This window comes from Bubalus kerabau, chromosome 18 (genome assembly GCF_029407905.1).
Source record: "Bubalus kerabau isolate K-KA32 ecotype Philippines breed swamp buffalo chromosome 18, PCC_UOA_SB_1v2, whole genome shotgun sequence".
Lineage (NCBI taxonomy): Eukaryota > Metazoa > Chordata > Mammalia > Artiodactyla > Bovidae > Bubalus > Bubalus kerabau.
This window is the reverse complement of record NC_073641.1, coordinates 54342475-54348216: the sequence shown is the minus strand read 5'-3', so window position 1 is coordinate 54348216 and position 5742 is coordinate 54342475. Positions and strand designations below refer to the sequence as shown.

The 5742-nt window shown below is 40.6% G+C and overlaps 1 non-coding gene across 1 annotated transcript; it reads left to right on the top strand.

The window, feature by feature from the left end:
* The first annotated feature begins 5434 nt into the window (after positions 1 to 5434).
* On the top strand, positions 5435 to 5506 carry TRNAS-GGA (transfer RNA serine (anticodon GGA)). The gene has a single exon. It is a non-coding gene; the product is annotated as a tRNA-Ser (tRNA).
* Positions 5507 to 5742: the final 236 nt, after the last annotated feature.

Sequence of the window (5742 nt, the reverse complement as noted above, 5' to 3'; positions counted from 1 at the left end):
GTCTCCTGCATCAGCAGGCAGATTCTTTACCACTGAGCCAACAGGAAAGTCCACCTGTTAAGATATACCTATTTAATTAAACCAATAAAGTATTAACTTGTTTTCACTCATTAAAGATTAATCTAAAATCACCTGATCCTTTTCAAAATTCATTTTTGAATTTTCAAAATTTTGAATTTTGAAAAAAGGTTCATTTTGATTACATTTATCAATACATAGTTTTTAAATACTTATTTTAAGTAAATTAAAAATTTCTCTTTTATAAATTAATTTTTCTAAGACCATCTGAAGGCAAAGAGGTATCATATTTCTAATATACACACATGCATGTAAACAGACAAAACCAGAGAACTCATAGCCTTATTTTAAAACTTAGTCATAAATCAGGCATTACAATGTAAACTCACTGGTTTGTAAATAAAAACTGGAATAAGTTAAATTTATTTTCTTGAGTTTAAAGACACCTATTATCGTACCCCCCTTTTTCTAAGTTTTGGATTTTACTGATTGAGCAAAGGCTGTAGTCTCAGGCAATATGGTCTATGTTTACAGTTCAAGGACATAATAAAATTACAACCTTAAGTTTTCTCCTAGGAGTATATTTGTTCCCTTAGGGTAAGAATTTTGAAAGGATCAAGTCAGTTTTTATTTATCCCTAGTTTGTATATGCAGAAATCAGTTTGAGAATGTCTCAGTTTCTCCTACCAGGTTTTAGAAACCTTACTGGTGGCTCAGAGCAATGGGTGACCAGTCCTTATGTGTGTATGTCCCAGGATCCAGGATCCTGATTTCAGAAGAAATTTACCAAAGTACCTGGAGTGCTGTTAAGCTCAAAGGGCAGAGTGGATGCCCAAGGGACTCATGCTTAGAGCAGGGCACCAGTCCAAAGCAGACTCCAGGTAAACTTGGCAGGTTTCTTTGACATACTGCAAATTACATTAAACAATGTTGATGCCCTATCTTCCCCACTCCCACCTTTCTAGCAGCAGGCTGGTGGACACTTTTTTTTTTTAAACTAATGTTTAAATGATTAAACATTAGTCAATGTTTTGACTAATTTTGGTCCAAAATTATGGACCAAATTAGTGTGGTGGAAGAGTCCATGTGGTGATAGAATTAGACTCCATGTGGTGATAGAAATAATAATAAAAAAGTCCTTAATAAGAATAAAGGAGAATTTTATTTGAGCAAAACTGAGGACTATAGTCTGGGATATAACCACTCAGATAGCTCTGAGGAACTACTCTGGAGAAGTATGATTTTCAACACAGTGTTATATCTTGTTAGAACAAAGAATGTCACATATAACAGGAGTGCATTTTTCAAGTTTTCAACAACAAAAAAAGAAAGACAGGTTAGCCTGTACACAATGATCAGTATGGCCTTGGCGCCTGAGAAGGAAGCCTTATCATGAAGGTGTACTAACCCTGGGATCCCGAGGATGGAGGCGTTTATCTGTATCTTCAAAATACACACTCTTTACTTCTGTACAAAGTACCCTTTACTTTAATGGTTAAAATAAGTATGCAATGTTTGTTTTATAGGCCATAAGACAGACTTTAAGATGGTAGGCACTGAGAGAGACATCAGAGGGCAGACAGACGAAAACCACAATCACAGACAACTAGCCAATCTGATCACATGGACCACAGCCTTGTCTAACTCAATGAAACTAAGCCATGCCGTGTGGGGCCACCCAAGACAGATGGGTTATAGTGGAGAGGTCTGACAGAATGTGGTCCACTGGAGAAGGGAATGGCAAACCACTTCAGTATTCTTGCCTTGAGAACCCCATGAACAGTATGAAAAGGCAAACAGATAGGACACTGAAAGATGAACTCCCCAGCTTGGTAGGTGCCCAATATGCTACTGGTGATCAGTGGAGAAATAACTCCAGAAAGAATGAAGGGATGCAGCCAAAGCAAAAACAACACCCAGTTGTGGATGTGACTGGTGATAGAAGCAGTGTTCAATGCTGTAAAAAGCAATATTGCATGGGAACCTGGAATGTTAGGTCCATGAATCAAGGCAAATTGGAAGTGGTCAAACAGGAGATGGCAAGAATGAACATCGACATTCTAGGAATCAGCGAACTAAGATGGACTGGAATGGGTGAATTTAACTCAGATGACTATTATATCTACTACTGTGGGCAGTAATCCCTTAGAAGAAATGGAGTAGCCATCACAGTCAACAAGAGAGTCTGAAATGCAATACTTGGACGCAATCCCTAAAGTGACAGAATGATCTTTGTTCATGTCCAAAGAAAACCATTCAATATCACAGTAATCCAAGTCTATGCCCCAACCAGTAACAATGAAGAAACTGAACAGTTCTATGAAGACCTATAAGACCTTCTAGAACTAACACCCAAAATAAGATGTTCTTTTTATTATAGGGGACTGGAATGCAAAAGTAGGAAGTCAAGAAACACCTGGAGTAACAGGCAAATTTGGCTTTGGAGTTCTGCCAAGAGAACACACTGGTCATAGCAAACCCTCTTCCAACAACACAAGAGAAGACTACACATGGAAGTCACCAGATGGTCAACAGTGAAATCAGACTGATTATATTCTTTGCAGCCAAAGATGGAGAAGCTCTATACAGTCAGCAAAAACAAGACCGGGAGCTGACTGTGGCTCAGATCATGAACTCCTTGTTGCCAGATTCAGACTGAAATTGAAGAAAGTGGAAAAACCACTAAACCATTCTGTTCAGTTCAGTTCAGTTGCTCAGTCATGTCCTAGTCTTTGCCACACCGTGAATTGCAGCACGCCAGGCATCCCTGTCCATCACTAACTCCAGGAGTTCACTCAAACTCATGTCCATCAAGTCGGTGATGCCATCCAGCCATCTCATCTTCTGTTGGTCCCCTTTTCCTCCTGCCCCCAATCACTCCCAGCATGAGTCTTTTCCAATGAGTCATCTCTTCGCATGAGGTGGCCAAAGTACTGGAGTTTCAGCTTTAGCATCATTCCTTCCAAAGAACACCCAGGACTGATCTCCTTTAGAATGGAATGGTTGGATCTCCTTGCAGTCCAAGGGACTCTCAAGAGTCTTCTCCAATACCACAGTTCAAAAGCATCAATTCTTCGGTGCTCAGCTTTCTTCACAGTCCAACTTTCACATCCATACATGACTACTGGAAAAACCATAGCCTTCACCAGACGGACCTTTGTTGGCAAAGTAATGTCTCTGCTTTTTAATATGCTGTCTAGATTGGTCATAACTTTCCTTCCAAGGAGTAAGCATGTTTTAATTTCATATATGACCTAAATCAAATCCCTTATGACTATACAGTGGAAGTGAGAAATAGATTTAAGGACTAGATCTGACAGAGTGCCTGATGAACTATGGATTGAGGTTCATGACGTTGTACAGGAGACAGGAATCAAGACCATCCCTAAGAAAAAGAAATACGAAAAAGCAAAATGGCTGTCTAAGGAGGCCTTACAAATAGCTGTGAAAAGAAGGGAGGTGAAAAGCAAAGGAGAAAAGCAAAGACATACCCATTTGAATGCAGAGTCCCAAAGAACAGCAAGGATAGATAAGAAAGGCTTCCTCAGTGATCAATGCAAAGAAATAGAGGAAAACAACAGGATGGGAAAGACAAGAGATCTGTTCAAGAAAATTAGAGATACCAAGGGAAATTTTCATGCAAAGATGGGCTCAATAAAGGACAGAAATGGTAGGGACCTAACAGAAGCAGAAGATATTAAGAAAAGGTGGCAAGAATACACAGAAGAACTGTACAAAAAAGATCTTTAGGTCCTAGATAATCATGATGGTGTGATCACTCACCTAGGGCCAGACATCCTGGAATGTGAAGTCAAGTGGGCCTTAGAAAGCATCACTGTGAACAAAGCTAGTGGAGGTGATGGAATTCCAGTTGAGCTATTTCAAATCCTGAAAGATGATGCTGTGAAAGTATTGCACTCAATATGCCAGAAAATTTGGAAAATTCAGCAGTGGCCACAGGATTGGAAAAGGTCAGTTTTCATTCCAATCCCAAAGGAAGGCAATGCCAAAGAATGCCCAAACTATGGCACAATTGCACTCATCTCACACGCTAGCAAAATAATGCTAAAATTCTCTAAGCCAGGCTTCAGCAATATGCAAACTGTGAACTCCCAGATGTTCAAGCTGGATTTAGAAAATTCAGAGGAACCAGAGATCAAATTGCCATAATTTGCTGGATCATGGAAAAAAGCAACAGAGTTCCAGAAATACATCTATTTCTGCTTTATTGACTATGTCAAAGCCTTTGACTGTGTGAATTACAATAAACTGTGGAAAATTCTTCAAGAGATGGGAATACCAGCCCACCTGACCTGCCTCTTGAGAAATTTGTATGCATGTCAGGAAGCAACAGTTAGAACTGAACATGGAACAACAGACTGGTTCCAAATAGGAAAAGGAGTACGTCAAGGCTGTATATTGTCACCCTGCATATTTAACTTTTATGCAGAGTACATCATGAGAAACGCTGGGCTGTATGAAGCACAAGCTGGAATCAGCATTGCTGGGAGAAATATCAATAACCTGAGATATGCAGATGACACCACCCTTCTGGCAGAAAGTGAAGAAGAACTAAAGAGCATCTTGATGAATGTGAAAGAGGAGAGTGAAAAAGTTGGCTTAAAGCTCAGCATTCAGAAAATTAAGATCATGGCATCCAGTCCCATCACTTCATGGCAAATACATGGTGAAACAGTGGAAATAGTGGCTGACTTTATTTTTATGGGCTCCAAAATCACTGCAGATGGTGATTGCAGCCATGAAATTAAAAGACACTTACTCCCTGAAAGGAAAGTTATGACCAACCTAGACAGCATATTAAAAAGCAGAGACATTACTTTGTCAACAAAGGTCCGTGTAGTCAAGGCTATGATTTTTCCACTGGTCATGTATGGATGTAAGAGTTGGACTATAAAGAAAGCCGAGCACCGAAGAATTGATGGTTTTGAACTGTGTTGTTGGAGAAGACTCTTGAGAGTCCCTTGGACTGCAAGGAGATCCAACCTGTCCATCCTAAAGCACATCAGTCCTGGATGTTCATTGTTAGGACTGATGCTGAAGCTGAAATTCCAGTCCTTTGGCCACCTGATGCGAAGAGCTGACTCATTTGAAAAGACCCTGATGCTGGGAAAGATTGAGGGCACGAAGAGAAGGGGACGATAGAAGATGAGATGGTTGGATGGCATCAGCGACTCAACGGACACGGGTTTGGGTGGACTTCGGGAGTTGATGATGGAGAGGGAGGCCTGGCATGCTGTGGTTCATTGAGTCACAAAGAGTCAGACACGACTGAGCGACTGAACTGAACTGAAGACAGAGTGTGCTAGTAGCATAAAGTTCAAGTCAAGCCATGTGTAAGCCAAATAACCTCAATATGTGAAAATTTCTTTCATCACTACTAACCTTATTTTGGGCTTCCCTGGTGGCTCAGAGGTTAAAGCGTCTGCCTGGAATGCTGGAGACCTGGGTTCGATCCCTAGGTTGGGAACATCCCCTGGAGAAGGAAATGGCAACCCACTCCAGTACTCTTGCCTGGAGAATCCCATGGAGGCAGGAGCCTGGTAGGCTACAGTCCATGGCGCCGCAAAGAGTTGGACACGACTGAGTGACTTCATTTTCATATATACTTTCATATATAGAGAACACATAGATAGGCAGTTTTGTGAATAAAGAACAGACCACTTAATAAATGCCAAAACCTGAGGTTCATTTGGTCAAATATCA